This window comes from Temnothorax americanus, unplaced genomic scaffold (assembly GCF_048541705.1).
Source record: "Temnothorax americanus isolate GAGA-0224 unplaced genomic scaffold, ASM4854170v1 Scaffold41, whole genome shotgun sequence".
NCBI lineage: Eukaryota > Metazoa > Arthropoda > Insecta > Hymenoptera > Formicidae > Temnothorax > Temnothorax americanus.
Genome location: NW_027509559.1, coordinates 52,409 through 69,520, shown reverse-complemented (window position 1 = coordinate 69,520; position 17,112 = coordinate 52,409). Strand labels below are relative to the sequence as shown.

Here is a 17,112-nt window from a genome sequence, read left to right as displayed (position 1 = left end):
AATATCAGATTTAGTTTATCGAATTTAATGCACACGATAAAAGGGAACTGAGAATAAGGAGCATTTGCACAGAAACTAAGCTACGCAATTGATTTTTTTAAAAATGCAATTTATAGATAGTAATAGCATTAAAAAAATTTGGAAAGAATTTTTAGACATATATTCGTCTCTCTGTAAACATAAAAAAAGGTTAACAGTCTTACACGTTTTATCGTGTGTAAATTAAAAACACACCTGAAGTGAATTTGATTTACACACGGATAAAGTGTGTAAAAAGTGTCTACAATGAATAACGCACTTAAAATGTGTAAAAATGACACATTTGTTTTTGCAGTGGGTGCAATCAGATCGGCGATAAAATCTTTTTTCACTGCAGATAGATATTTCATGTGTATAATTCATAAATATTTGGTTCCAATCAGAGAAAATAAATTTAGCACGATAAAGACAAATTTATACTTACGCATGAGAGTGATACTATTCTCTGCTTCTTACGGAGTTGGCGTATTGGTTACGGCGGGCGAAGCGATACCGGAAACCGAGAACGAAGCTTCTCTGATGGAACTTTTCGACGAGTTCGTTCGAGACATGATTAAGATCGCGTATCGTATCTACCGATCGTCAAAGATCGAACTTTCAGCGACGCCACTCAATTCGTGCCCCCTTGATTCGTTAATTCCATTCCACCGCTTGCGTCGAAGCTGATAGAAAGGAAAAAAAAGAAGGAAGAAATCGCCGAACCGAGGGAACGACTTGGAAACTTCACTGCAAACTCAATCTTCGGGATTACCAATACTCGCGGTCTCTTTCATATAAACTCTTCCGGCGGGAATGGCCCGCCGTATATATGTATCTTCTACGGCACATACTGTCTCTGTCTCTCTGTTTCTTTTTTCCTTTCACGGCCAGATTTTGCGGGGATAAATTACTTCCCGAGGATTATTCGATGTCACGGCGCTCCTTTCGTACGCGCGTTAACGCCTGGCTGAAATAAAACCGCGATACCGGAGATTTTCTTGTCAGCCGCGGTGGCGCACTAAACATACGCGTAAAGGAACTGCAGAGAGGAAATGCCAGCATCTACTTCCGCCGCCGTGATCGCGCTTCTCGTGCGCTTTCCATTCTTTCTCGTTTTCTCTCCGCATGGCTTATCGATCCGACCTTATTTATATGGCGCATGCCCGATCGCGCAAATATACCCAGCGTCGTTGAGACAGAATGAATTTTGCCTAAATCGTAAAATCGATACCTACCAAGGACACACTGAGCGCTATGATGGCGAAAGTATGATGAAGTGGGATAAGTATCTTATATATACGGTGTCCTCGACCGTGTCATATTTTATTTATTCCTTCGACCAAATCTGAGAAAATTTTCTCTAAGTAAAACTCTAATAGATTTTTTCCCACAACTTTCTAATAATATAACACACGTAGTAGTTTCCGTGAAATGTATCGCTTTATTTTTAAAAATTGTTTTTGTCAAGTATCTTTAGAATGAACATTTGTAATAAAATGGAAAACTATTTTAGCTTACATTACTTTTGACAGTAAAAAGAGAAGTTAGTGATTTATTTCGATATATATAACTCATTTAATTTGTAATATCTATATATAACTTTATAAATGTTCTAAATTCATACCTATATTACATACCTATATTTTGAGAGAGAAAAATATAATTACTAGAAAGAGTACAGTATATAAGTATAAGGAGACAGATAGAACTGATAATGGAGAAAAAGGCAAGAATAGTCACATACTATAATTATATGTAATGCTTATCGGAACTTACATATATAGTTAGTTCTAGAAGCTGGAATGACCGATACTGGAACGAGTTTTTCAAATACAAAGCGAAAATACTTAGCTAAGATTCGCGAACTTGTTAGCAATACGTTGAAACCTTATAGCAATTCGATCGTCGCTCTCGGACAAGAAGGGCAGGGAAGGAAGGGGAGCTATTTTCGGTTTTATTTGTGCCAGTTATAAAAGAACTGGGATTTTGCTAGCATGTATTCAGGCCAGTCAACGGGGACCGACTTTACGGGCAGGAACTTTCAATAAGATCCGCGGTCCTCCTCGAAACGTGCTGAACCTGCCTCACGTATATGGAAGTGAATCCGAGTCGTGCCGTCGGCATGCTCGTTCGCATGGAAACTTACACGATCGTCGAATCGAATTCCAAATTCTTTATCCCGGCCTTCCTAACCGTTGTCTGCGTCGTCGGCCGCCACCGAAATCCGACCCTTAACTTCAATGTGCAACCTCCACCTTCTTTCTTTACATCGCTTCGCTATATAACTATCGCACAGATTTATGAATTTTTCTTCGATACATATCGATGCACTCTTCCTGCGTAGAATTTCGTACGCCGAAGAAAATTCCGCCAATGCAAATTTCAATTCAAATCATTTACTTTTGCACCAAATACTATCTCGAAGTTCCTAAAAGTCATCTTTGTTCTTTGTAAGATTTCATTACATTTTCCAACAGACAACGAGAAGATATCGCAAAAAGTGCATTTGCACTCGTTTAAATTATTTTCGTTTTTAGACTGTGTGATTGTATGATATAATGTCGTTAATAGGGCTGGAATAGATTTTATAATAAACTTTAAAATAAATATATATAGGAAAGAATGAAGAACTGCGGATTTTCAAGACCAAAAATTGTGATAAGTTATTTCTAACGTTACTGGAAACCCTTATTTCTCTGACTTTGCATGAATCAATCTCGCTGGATTACCGCGTAAATCGACTTATTTATTGACTTTTCTTTATTAGAATTATTGATCATGGTACGCGATTTTTTTTTACTTTAGTTACTATTGAGTTATATTTCCCGGGAATCGCTCCGGAGTTTCAATTCATTTAAAATCGCCGTAATGATTGGTAGGTATGTGCGTTTGTTAACTCATTTTTTGCATTACATATTTTATTGCTAGTTTGTCCACACTGTTATTTGCACCGCGAGATATACACGATCCCGTTCATTATACATTTCCCATTTTTGTTTTTAGTGTTTGGACTACCCGCACGTATGCAACATTATTAGTTTTATTACACAGCTGTACGATACGTTATCATTGACAGCGCTATGCGTTTTGGAAAATTTCTTAATTTGAACGTTAAATGTCTCTTAAGGTCTAACTTTATTATATATTTTGAGATTGAGTATACTGTGCCTACCACTATATATTTATCATTCTTTACGTATATAGTACGCGTTTACCTTTTTTCTAATTTATAACATAAGCTATTAATTTTACTCGCGCTTTTTTGGAAGTGTACACACACACACACATCCGAAAAGCGCGACTAAAATCAAAATATATATATAAGACATACATATATGTTTATACATATAGATTTTCTGAACATTTATTTAAATCATATATCTGCATTCGTAGTCGATTGCATGATGAAGGTTTTTGAGATTTTAATTTATATTTCTGTTGTAAAAGTGAAATAACAGAAAGACAAAATAAATTAAAATGTCAAAAACCTTCATCATGCAATCGACTATACAAATGCGGATAAAGATTTGAATAAATAATGTTCAGAAAGTCTTATAAATTTTCTTTAATGTCGTTACGTGTAAGCTCTGATATTTAGAAACCTTTTCTGTTCTATATACAAGTTATATACGCATATAACCTATAGAATTTATGACTTTCTGATAAATCTGATTTTCAATATTTTTGTTTAAATCCTTTGTCTTTATTGTCTTTTACTTTATAACCGCATTCTTTTATATTTGTTTTGATAACAAGAAATTATGTTATGATATTAATTTCATTTAGAGTTATTGATAGTGGAGTTATTATTTATAAAGCTTTAAAAACAAAAATGACGGGCCGAGGTATTAATTTGTTCCGAATCAGCGCGAAAATAATTTTGCTGTAACAATGTCGGCACGTACGATATTCATAAACGCATTTTAATCCATCTCGCTATTAAGTGCTAATTAGCTGTTGTGTGGGCTGTTTTATTATTTAATTACAAAATATAATACGATTATATCTTTTCACCATTATTGTGTGCAATGTCCAGTTTTATCACTGAAAAACTGTGTTCGCATGAAGAGACATACGCGTTTAGAATTTACATTTATAATACTTGCTTTTTATTTAATCACGGCGAATGAATGCTACGGAAATTTCTTTATTTTTTTTATAGTTTTATAGCGACACACAGAGGCCAGAAATAAAAAACACTGTCGTAGCGAATTTGCTTTCTCTTATAATTTAAAGCGAGAAAATGTTTCGCGTGCGTTTCGTGACCGAGTCACGTGCTTGATCGATCGTACCTGAAGGAAGAAAGCGAACGTCCGTCGTTCAAGTGTTTTCTTGGCTACATCGTAGCAGCAAAAATCTCATAGAATCCATTAATAATTTTCTACTTCCAGGATCTAGAATTACTAGACATTTTCGGTCAAATACGTTTAGTATTCAGATATTCGTGCATCATGACTCAAACTGTATCTGACGGTTTAAGAAGTATTGGAGATATATATGAGTAATACATGTGAAAGATTAAACTTCAGATGAAAGAGAAACAATGGCTATACTATAATTACCATATTAAATAAACAGTAATAAAGTAATTGAAATTTTTAATCATGATGCAAAAATCTAGAGGCAATACGGCCGATCAAAAATACTAGCATAAAACCGGAAAGACATGCATTTTAATGTAAATTGATACGGGAAACGTTATCTACCTATATGTTTTGTTAATGTATGTACAAACTGACAATACATTCATCTTTTTGTTTCAGATTAAACAACATAGTGCCATTTGGACCAAAACGACGGTGATAACCTGGAAGCATTAATCATTCCAACGTCTCGCCAGTAAGTGTATTATTCTGTATGTTTGTACGTTAACAACAATGAAATTAAATTAACTTCCGAGTTGAGGCTGGTATGATTGCTTGTATTTCTGCGCGTGTACATGTACTTGCAATTTTGATTCAAATTTCTTATTAATACGCAACGCACACGATGACGTGGCACCGGCGTAATTGTATGCCGCTGATTCACGATAACACATCGAAATTGCGATGTGCCAACAGAAACGAAAGCTGATATCATCGATCCGTTACCTAGAAATTTACCCACCAACTCGTCGTTATCGGTTATTGTCGTGTACGGAGCGAGTACTCGACGCATGATAAATCAATGACTCGCTCGCCTATTAGATAAGACTCAGCGTATCGGTTACTCCATATATTTGATTCAGCACTCTTATCACTATTCCACCACGGATATTGCCACATACGGCGATTAGATGTTGGTCTTGCGTCGCGTTCGAAACGCTCGTATCGTGAAATATGCGAGGTAGGACGATACATTTTCGATACAGGTTCGAAACGACGGTTGACCAACTGTATATATGTTGAAAATTATTGCGTGTGGCATTCCGGCAAATTTCGCGCCTGTATTTCGGTCAATAATAAATCGTGCGTATAACCGTGCGCTGATGGAATATTATATACATTATACATAGGTGTGAAAGTTTCGATTGTGATATGGAACGAAGATTTATATCTGTTCACTTATTCGACCGCACTTCAGGATATATCGGATTTTGTTATCGAGAAATATATTTTGCCGAATGCACTGTGAAAAACTCCGAACGCGCCGAACTCATCTTCTCGTGCGTATTTTCAGTTTTGCGCCGAGCACAGCCAGCGCCGTATGAGAAAATATGATGTGTTGCGACTGTTGCATTCGCAACAATGCACATTGCACGCCTGGGCGAACTCGGATATGGCATCGAAATACTCGTATTTGAAAAAAAGATCGATTGAGATCGAGTTTTGTCGAAAGTGTCGATTGTTTCGCGTCAAAATGCCTGCGATCGTGTGTAGAATAAATTTCTCTCGGAAAAGATGGGCAAAGCTGCTAGTTAATACGAAATCCGTCCAAAGTACATGTTCAAAATGCATTCCTAACGAACGTCTGGTGATTTAGATTCGTGCTATTGTTTCTGTGATTGCGTTTCTGACGAAATGCTCGAGCGAATTCAACGGATTTGATTCGGCCGCCGTTGTGTCGCGAAAATAACGAAAATAATGACGCCGAGCGTAGAAATCAGTTTCAAGCCAAGTTCTCCAATCTCTAGACAGTCTAGACCAAGCGACCAATTTGTTCCACCAATATTCGGTGACCTGATAGGACCGAGAATTGATTGACGGCAAGGATACCAATTCGCAATAATTGACATCAATTAGGGAGATATCTGTTGAAAGATAAACGATTGACGTTAGTCGTACCGTCTTTTCCCGACAGGTGCAGAAACTCCGAACGTATAGTCACGTGAGAAATGCGATAACATGGATGTTCATTCGTAGATGCGCATGCATCATATATTTAGCGCTAAATGTGCGGATATGCCATATGAATGCCTAAATATATCCCCTACCAATTTATCTTTCTGTTGGCTCCCAATATACAAAAAAAAAATCCGTACAGATTTCGCGGGCTTCATAGAAACTGTCGGGATGTCACGCGGCAAATTGTTTAAAATTCTGCACTTGGTTGAGCGCTGCTGAATTCAAAAGGCCGCCGTTGTAAATTGCCCGGACGCACGCGGCCCGTGTACAGGCGGCCAGTTGTCGGCCGTTCGTATGTTCAGAAAATATCGCCACTCCGGAATATTTTGTGATTGCGTATACTCGCGCACACGAGACGAAGCGGGAGATCCGACGCGGACGGAACGAGTCCCCGGGCTCGCCCGTCCCCAGTCGGCGCCCGCCGCGCCGTGCCGTCGACTGGGTTGCAACAATTCGGCGTATCCTGAAATTCGCTGTCTAAATTTTACCAGCACACGGTCGCGCGCCCAGAATGCATGCTCCCGCGTTGTGCCTTTGGCCGGAAGACTCACATCGTGTTCCGGAGGCCGTGCCTCGTGTACATAATGTAATTTGCGGGACAAATTCACATCTCAAACGGACAGATACGGGACGGGGGTTTCGCATTGCGACTGCGTGTCTGAAATCCCGTTACATTTTGAGTTAATTAATTCGCATAACACTCGATCCGAGTTTTGGTCATCGATGGATCTCAGTCGAATCCACCTTCGCCGATCGCGAGTTACTCTCGACGTTTGTCTCGTTTTCTTGAGTAGTAAAACATTCGCGGTTGATAATTTATGATGATTCATATACAGCGTAAGTCTTTAATGGATCTAACATTTTGCCATAGATATAAGACGGATTTAGAACGAGTTAGAGTCTGAAAAAGTATTCAACGCGAAGCCAGAATCCCGTGGGATTTAGTGCTAGCGCTGGTTGATTACTTTCTCAGACATTCTTAAAGTCTTTCTTTGCTATGGTGCAAACTTAACTTTATTAGCAAATACGCGCCCAATGCGAGGAATTAAATCTAAAGTTAGTGGCATGTTGGTACAACAAATTTGATTTGATTATTATTATAAGTTGGGTACATATATATCATGTGCAACCTGATATTGCAGTATAATAGTCTTGGTAATACAATTAACGTAAACATCAACATATGTTATCATTACGAGAAATTCATACTCTAAGATTAATTAGAGTCTCTAATTTAGAGATAATAATTTATGTGGGTCGATTTAGTTCCATCACTTTCTAATGCTTATTATAGATCCCTAAGACTTGCAAGTAAACATAGATCCGCAAGTGAATAATTAATATTCTAATTCCTTTAAATTTCCATCAGAGTTCATTGCTTAACTATTAATGCTTACTTGATTAATGTTCAAGAGAAAATTATTCCGTAAGATATTCCATATACATTTTACTTTTAATATAGATAGAGAACCGAAAAATTCATGAATAATCGGAAAATGCGGACAAGCTGAACAACTTGTAGAATAATGGACGTACGAACGCGTAAAGTCCACGGTGCCGATCGCGAAAGAGTCGTCCGGGCGACATGTCATATCCCCTCGGAATATCCGGCTGCAACAAATCGCCTAATCAGGTGGATATATGACGGATGGAGAGGTGAAATTGGTTCCTGGCCGCGAGTAAATCTCGCGTGTGTCAAGGTGGGAGAAGGGTGCCAGGGGAGAAACCTCGAGAGAAAAAAGGACGCCAGATCGATTTCCTGCAGGATTTATACGACTATTTTTTATCCGAACTGCTCGCGAAGACGTCGTACACTGCGTCACGGCGTCGGGGATACTGTCTCCCGGCGTGCCGTTTTTCAGCTCGCGCCTCCGTTTCACTGCGCTTTTTTGGCACGCGGCTCGAATACCCCGCGCGACATTAATGCGACAGAGAACACCGTCGAAAGTTTTAATCAATCCGCTCCGATTGACTCTTGGAATTTGGTCACGCGTACCGTACAACTCCGAAACGAAACTTTGCACCGCCCGGCCCCGAAATGGGCTTTGCTGGCGCGAATTAAAAAAAATGGCTCATTGAGTTGCCATCAGTGTTCACGGAGCCGTGCATCAACCTTTGTGCATGAGCGCGAGCTCGTTTTAACGGGCACCATATTTTCAACGTCAGCGTACGCGTGCGAACGAAGGTGGATGCGCAGTTAACCTTCGTGCATAAGATCGCGTGAGTTTTTAATGTGATTCTCATGCTACGCGCTAGTTTCTCCATTGAAGTTACGGTGGTTTTCATTGCACCCTGTCGCATTTTGCCGAAGCACGCTTAGTCAGGAAAACTTTGCTTCATACTTCCCCGCGCGTTTTATTGTCTCGACGTTGCGTTTTATCATAATTTTGGGAAAATTTTTGAGCCTGCTGTATCCTTTAATCACATATTTGTTCTTTGAACTTTGCTTTTTTTATTCGTCTATGACCAAGTAAGATATTAATTTGAGCAATCCTTATCATCCGCCTACTAACTGGTATAACTGGGATTATTTAAAAATAATAAATATTGTGAAGTGTGTTATCTTTCACGTTGGAACAATTGTTGAATTTTGTCATAGCACATGCGTTATTTTCTCGGAAAGCTCGAACACATCACTTGAATATACTCGATATTCGCGACAATTGGTTTTCCTTCGTTTCTCGTTCGTGCCAGGTAATCGGGTTTACGTAGCGAGCGCAGTTATCCCGATAACGTTGTATAATAATCGGGACGAGTCGATGGTGCTATACATAATATGACCGGATCGAGGACGATTAATGAACGGCGGCAAGTCGGTGCCGCATATTCAGATATATAATTTCGGCTCGAATTCGCGAGCGCGGAGCGGCGGGAACGGCGCGGCGCGGCGCGATCAGAGGAAACACACTCTCCGCGGACGCGAGCGGAGGATGCGATTTATCATTCATCGGTGAAAACGGCCGTGACGGTACGGTGCCGCGGTGCTGTATAATTGCGCGTATATATTCGCCGGGATCCCCGTGGCTATAAACGATCGCCGCCGCGAATCATCGATTGTACGCATCCTCATTTTCCGCACGAGATTTTAGATTACCATTCGGTGGAGTTTACGGTCCGTCAATAACTACGGACGGTGATATTGGAAATTCTCGGTGACGAACGTTATATTGCGCCATCGCTCGCTCTGCACCGCTTCACCCCCTACCATTACTCTGCACCACCGGGATGCCGCTTGTCCTCCCTGTCTCTCTGTCTCGAGTTCTCACCTCGTCCCCGTCTTCCCGCGTCGTACCCTCGTCGTATCGTCGCCGCCGTACCGTCGCGTTCGAGATATCAGACTCCGAAGTGTCTTCAATGCGGAAGTTCGCCGGTACTTTTATCGAAGCCCACACATAAATTCCCCTTACAGTCCGATATTCACTCTCTTGCATCGCGCTTAAGTAGTAGTTACTCGCCGCTGGCGTTGCTGCTACCCCTTGTTTTGAGACCGCGCATTCTCTTTCCGCTTTCTCGTTTTTTTCCTTTCCCTTTTTTTCCGGACTCGCGGCCGTTGCTGCAAGTTTATGATTCGCACTTCCGACGAAAAAATCGCGTTATCTCAGAGAACACGAACGAAATCTCGCCAACGTGATTCTTTTTTCTTCGCGGAGATTACAGCGAGTCGCACTCTTATGCGCGAGCGTGCGACACACATTAATCTTCGTGAAACGATACGCTGCGCTGAAGGAAAAGATCAAAGGTTCAAAAAATTGTTTGCTCGTCCTGCAAGGGAACAAACTTTCGTCTCTCTTGTTACACACGCACACACACACACACACACACACACACACATATGTATGCGCTAGCGTTAATGATTTCAAAGTGCCGCGCCGGAGAACATGCATTGAACACGTAAAATCATGAATGTCGATAACAGGGTCGTGTGCTGTGTCACATAAATGTGATACAATTTAAAATGCTTCTATATTTCTCTCGCACATCGTTAAAAGTTTTGATATTTCAATATTTTATTTTTAATGAATTGTCACATTTTTTATCAACTATAGTAAGTTTCTGTAGGAATTATTTTTATTATGGCGATATCGACTGAAATCGACAATTTTTAAATATCGACGATATATGTTTGGAAATTGAGATTTCAACGCGAAATGAACGATCCTTAAATATCAAGTACTTTTCTCATCAGGCAGCTGCTCTTAACGCTTGCAACGGGTGCTTGATAAAGCACCTATGTATTTTACCCTAACACGTGTATCGACTTTCGCGCGAGGTAATGGAGAATGGAAGTCGAGAAACAACAGCGAGCGTTTTCGAGCGTAACCATTTCATTTAATTGCCTCCATTTCGTTTAACGATCGATACGAGTCGGTGTGATGTTTTGAGTGGCTACTCAGCTGCCTCCTCAGCGAAATTGTTTTCGTGGCATAAATTGCAATGACTATTATCTAATCGCCGATATTAATAAACAAACAGCAACGAGTTCCTTCTCACGTAAGACATTTTTTTCTCGCTATAATTCTTGTCCGAATAAAAAGGTCGTCGACTCTACTAGGCTAATATATATTACGGCTGTTACTTTTGACAACTTCGAAGCTTCGAGAGAATTCAAAGCTTCGAAGTTCGAATATTGAAACCTTCGAAGCAAATCACCCAGCCTTAATATATATCCTAATAGAATCATAAAATACTTGTGAACGGATTTCTATGAAGTCAGCACTTTAGAATTTTAATATAATTGGCAGAATTATCTGTTTTTCTTTTTCTCAACGAGTTCTGGAAATGCGCAAAGCCATTACTCGTCGAAAATTTTGTGTATTGGGTGCGTTCCGTTTCACGCATGATGCGCATAATGCATCACTTATTCTTTGTTTAACATTCGGTGAACAACAAGGATAATAAATGATGCATTATGGGCATCATGTGTAAAACGGAACCCGTTATTGCATCTTATCTAAATAACTCTCATTTTCGTTAATAACAACTTTTGCATAACTTAGTCTCTCGGAACCTCTTCCGCTTAAATTCTTTATTATTACGGTCAGTGAACTCTATACTCGATTACATGAACGCGCGCGGTTGCTGTTATTAACTTCCGAGAACATTAATTGACGGTGTCTCTGCTTCATCTCGTCCGCGCTACTTTATCTCTTAACGTAACCGTTGCTTATCATTGAACTTATTCCTCGAAGGCTCCATCGTCGTCCATACATCTTTGTTATCAGACCCATTGGGATAACCTGTCATCCAGCAAAATCGATCCGTGTATCGATGACCACGCGATGTTTGTAACCAGTAATACGAGAAGAGGATGTCCTTTGTAAATGACGTGTTCGTTCTGCTGCGCCAAATATCTGTACCACACTGACTTCACGTTTTTTTTACGATGTCGACATATTGTTTCCATCTGCATGACGAACAAAGAATGTTATAGCAAGTTTTCTTTGACGACCTCGCATGTCGCTGCGAACACTTTTACGCGCTTTTACGGATGAAAGAGAAAACAGATCGCAGCAAAGAAATACTTCGAGTCCGAGGTTCTTTCAAACCTTTCTATTCAAGATTTATCAGATATGTTCTCTTGAGCCACGTACGATTTGTTATAAAACTAGATTTTGTTTGAATTATAATTTAAATATCTCTGGAATTTCATTTGCGCGTTAAATTTACCTTAAAAACGATATAAATTTTACGCGGGCGCGGCGGTGCATTTACGTGACAGTCGACTAAAAGAAAACGTTTTACAGCGATATTGCGTGGATTAAAGTTTCTCATATTCCGCGCTATTATGCAAAACTGCTCTTATGTTTTTTCTGTCAAGTTAATTGAAGAGATAGCCAGTGTCTGTAAAACAGCACTTTTTATTAAAGCAACCGTTTCATTTATCGGGGAAGTGAAGGCCGCTGATTGCATTGCTTTACAAGCGTACAAAATAAATAAGAGTGTTTGAAAAATCCGAGCTGAGATTATATTTTTAAAAAATAACCACCAATATATATTTTTAAAATAATATAAGAGAAAGAAATATTCAAAATTGAAATAAGATACCGAGGTCACCGTTAATGAGATTTTTTCCAAATTAGATCTCTTTTTCTTCTCAAATAAACAGCTCGTACTTTATAAAATCTACACTTTATTGCGATTCTCGTAACATATGCCAAGCAGGATATTCGAGGAGCTCGACTTATTAGAGATGGATGGAATTTTACTCAAGTTTCATAGATGCCTGTCCTCCGTTTCTCTGACGCCCGTCGTAAATTTTCCGGTCGCTTGGGATCTTCGTTAGGGATTTAGTCGGCAACGTGGGTCGAATTTCGGGACTGTTCGATGCGCCAAATTTCGAAGCGCCAAGACAAAGAACGAAGTTACAAGGCGCATAAATATTGTAATTCGGCCGATATATTGCAAACGACATCACGTACCCGAAATCCACTACGTGTGAAATAGCGCTTACCGATCGCATATTTCTCAACCGGAGTGACACAATTCTGATATTGAATCTTTTATTACGTGAGAAAGAAATTTCACGTTTCAAATTTCTTGAAATTTGATCGTTTGTATCTTTTAATTACTGGAAGGAGCGAAAAAGGGAGGAATTATCTGGTGTTACATCCTAGTGGCGAAATTGCGCTTTCTCTCTCTCTCTCTCTCTCTCTCTCTCTCTCTCTCTTTCTCTCTCTCTCCGTTAGACAACTACTGCCATTTAAACTCAGTTTCGTACATAGTGTCCTATTCAAGTAATAATTTCGCATTCAGGCAATTAGCCGCTCTCTGCTGAAATAATATGCGCAATTAAGTAAGTATGAACCTCTTTAGAGTTGGAGGGACTCTCGTTTAGAAAATAATGTCGACGCAGCGAGATTTATCGCCGCCTACGCGACGCGACTTTCGCATGCGCGAGGTTATTCCAATTACAACGTTGTAATTCCCCCTATCTTTAACATTTATGAGGTATCGTAATAATTCACTATTCGTCGCATGTCTACGTATATTAACCTACGTTTGCGGATACAATAGAATAATACGATGAGCGGCAATAAATAATAGGCCCGTAAGCGTAAATAATTTAGAACGCAATAAGCGTGTGCACTAGAATGGTGATCAGACAACAGAAACATGCATTTATCGAAATAATTTATACGTGTATAACGCGATAACATGATATGCTTTATGTGCTATAGCGATGATATTAAGCATCGAAGGTTGACATTGCATTGTGATTGCGCGTCGGACCAATTGGACATTGACCAATAAGGATAAAACTGATGATTAAGCTCCAATAATCGAATCTTAATCTTCCATATTCAATCATACATAATACAATATCATAATGCAATTTCAATGCGTATATAATTTGAAACAGATTGTAAAATCATTGATTTTATAGAAGTCCTCGAGTTGCTATCTTTCATATATTTCGTATACATTTTTATATATATAGGGTGTCTGATAATAAGTGTAACACCCGTAGAGGGTAGGTACACCAGATACACCATGATCCAAATTTTTTTAATATTTTTATTAGAGACTGAATAATTGTTGAATTTTACAATAGCTCAAGTGTCACGAAAATATTTATTTGCTGTATATTAATGTATGTAGATCACTATTGATACGAATTTAATTATTACCTAGCCGACGATGACTTTTCAAGTGTTCTCTTGTTAATTCTCGTCGCGCGCGTGCCGACATGATGCTCCTTGTGCGATAACAGCTTTTGCATAAAGACAATAGCTGATCTCCATCTCAGCGGAGAATCTGTTTCTCTCGGTGCGTCGGCGCAAATTGGTTTCCTCGATGAAGTAATTTCGAGCGGCAAAATGGACCGATGTCCCCGCGGAACAGTACCTAATGAAGTGTTCGCGAGCAGAACACGACAGGGGTGGTTAAAAAGAAGCTAAAAAGAGAGAAGCTACAGCTATGGGAAACAAGCAACAGCATCGCGGATAACGAGTTAGCTCCGTGAATCCCTTTGTCGGAAAGAAGTTCGGCGACTTGCTGATTTTCACCACACTGCTACAATCCTCTCGTCGCCCACTCTTTGGCCATGTGAGAATACGCCTCAAAGTGCCATAGCACGTCTTAGCTCGTGGTCCGAAAGACGTCTTTTCTAGAGCCACTATCGCAATATCTGCTCACATATTTGGACTACACGCAAACGTAAGTTCGATCGTCACGCACACACCCTCGAAACAGTTACTCTCGAGCGGCCATAGGTCGGGAAAAGCGAGAAATATTTTTTCTGAACGTGACAGCTCGGGTATCCGGGGCTGATCGTTCGGTGCTTATGTAGCGGTTCTTCGTCAGCTGTGCACCTCCGTCGTCTGGCGCTTCTTTGCTTCTGCTTTTCATATCGCTCGTCCGAATCACCAATACGCTAAAGTTACATACACCTTTATACTTCCGTTTAGTTTGAAGTGGTGAACTATCTCTTTCGTGAAGAAAAGGAGATCGCGATATCGTTCAGAACATTTATCAGAAAAATCTTGGGAAAGAAGCTAAATTTCTAAAGGCGCCAAACGGCAACTTTTTCCAACTTTTTGCTAAAGCGATAATTGGATGCAGTTATACATATGACATATACAATAAAGTATCAAGCGCCATTTTCGTGATTTTTAGTTCTTTATTGCAAAGTGCGCTTCACGTGGACAGAAGATTTTCTAAAAACGCAGATGATACATGGCATTGTATTTGAGGGAGATTATATAGTTTCATGGTCATAATATTTAACGTTGGTGTAGAATTTTATTTCTAAATGTTTCATGGAATTGGCTCTATAGTGGAAAGTTTTTGGAGTTGGTTCCGCATTGCAGAACTGTGTCCAATTAAGATATTTTTTACGTAATATCTAATTAACAATTTTTGATAGATATAAAAATAAGTTAGAAAATGATTAAAATTATGTTTGGCTAAATACGGAATAGACAATACCATTTACGTATTTACCGTTTGTTATTGCGATTGCAAATCGTACGCCTGCGGTTGATCGTGTTTGCGAAAGTTTTTGTAAACGACTTATAGAGCTGTTCAAACCGGTCTCTGAACAAAAACGTGCGCCACGCGTGACTCAGCGTCGAAAGAACGGCACGACGCGACGTTGAGTCCGCGTAGCGGAAATAGCCGGCAGACGCCGATGTTGAATCATTACTTAGTAATCAAGACTCAAGTGACTCTCGTATGAACGTGATAAACATGCTATTTCTAGATGAGATGATTGCCGCTTATTATACGCACGAGTTTGCAATAATTGTTCTTCTGCACGCTATATACTGCCTGCCCGTCAATTTCTTCCTCCTCCGTGTATCCGTTCGATATTTTTGAAGCTACGAATCTCACGAACGCATATGGGAACAATCTACCGCAGTGTAGATTGGCATGCAGTGAAGAAAAAGTATCTCACGCGCGCGCGCGCGCGCGCGGTGCACATATATTCGAGAACAATTCCGATTTTCGCGCCCGTTTCTCTTAATCCTACAAATGCGCAATGACTCTGCCAGGCATCCCCTCACCATTTGTCATCTTGCCGGGAATTGTCTGCCGACGGAAAATATCGTGCATTCTTAACCATGAAAGTTTCTCTTAATGCTTAATTACTCTGTGCTCTCAGACATTTATGAAAACTTTCTAAAAGCACAGATATATCACCGAATTTAGGTTGACGTAAAAAATTTATAAAGAAAGAAATGGATAAATTAGTATTTTGCAAGTGGAGCACAAAGCTCGTGACCTGCTAATGTTTAATTCACTGTGACATAAAACTGTTTAATTAAAATACCATTTATCTCATACATTCGATGCATCTCTCGTATAATCTTCTAGATAGAAAACTATAAATGTATATTTTATATGATTTTATGTGATCGTTTTTATTGATTCGATGTGGAAAACGAGAAAGTTTACTAGCGCGCACAAACATTATAAAAGATAAACGAAAAATTGTGTACAATCATATAGTAAATCACCAGCGCAACGCATTGGTTTGATGCCACTATACCTACCTACCGTAGGGTCGTTAATCATCATATGTTCACAAGGTGTTGCTCGAATTTTTTCCGTTTTAAAAAGGTACAAAAAAAGGAAGCCTAGGATGAAAGAGCCGCTATCTTTTGGATATCTACAATTTCTTCTTAATTATAAAACGCCAGCCCGTTTCTCTCAGAGTGACTTGTTCGTTTACACCGGTCGAAGCTATGAGCGAGTTCCGAACTGCGAATTATGCACCATTTTCTGGGTGCCAGTAGGACCGTAATTTTCTTTCCTCTCCCTTTTACGCTTACTCGTTCAGCATATCGGACGTCGAAGTTTTAATGAATTGGAAGAAAGAGTTTACAAAGCCGTAAGATTAATACCGTTGTCTTGAATTTTAAAGCGGACAGTGACGTAACAGCTTCCATCATTTGTAGCTGTTTCCACGATCGCGAAATGGTAACTTTCTCAAGTTACCGTCGTATAGTTAAATTTTGCTGAATATTCAAAGATTACTTACTAAGTAAATTGCCCATTCGATACCGATCCGGAGATTCCCCGAAAATTGTCAAGCTATATATATAAACCCTTAAAGTACACATTACCTGTTTGAGACATAAAATACATCCTAGGTCATTTTGAACCAGCGCTCTTTGCGTAATTACCACAAACGGGGGATCGATTCTTTTTGGCTGAAATTAAAAGGGTGCATTCTTGCAACACTCAAAATGAATGTGAGATTGTTTGTGAAGGGTTATTAATAAAGCTTTATGGTTCAAAAATTCAAAATATGGTTTATAAACCAAAA

The 17,112-nt window shown here is 39.5% G+C and overlaps 1 long non-coding RNA gene across 1 annotated transcript in view; it reads left to right on the top strand.

Annotated features, from left to right (window-relative positions):
- LOC143902876 (uncharacterized) overlaps positions 1-17,112 on the top strand; it is a 113,140-nt gene that overhangs the window by 77,935 nt on the left and 18,093 nt on the right. Inside the window, exon 2 of the long non-coding RNA XR_013258521.1 lies at positions 4,782-4,857. This is a non-coding gene — a long non-coding RNA (uncharacterized LOC143902876). The remainder of the gene's footprint in view (positions 1-4,781; positions 4,858-17,112) is intronic.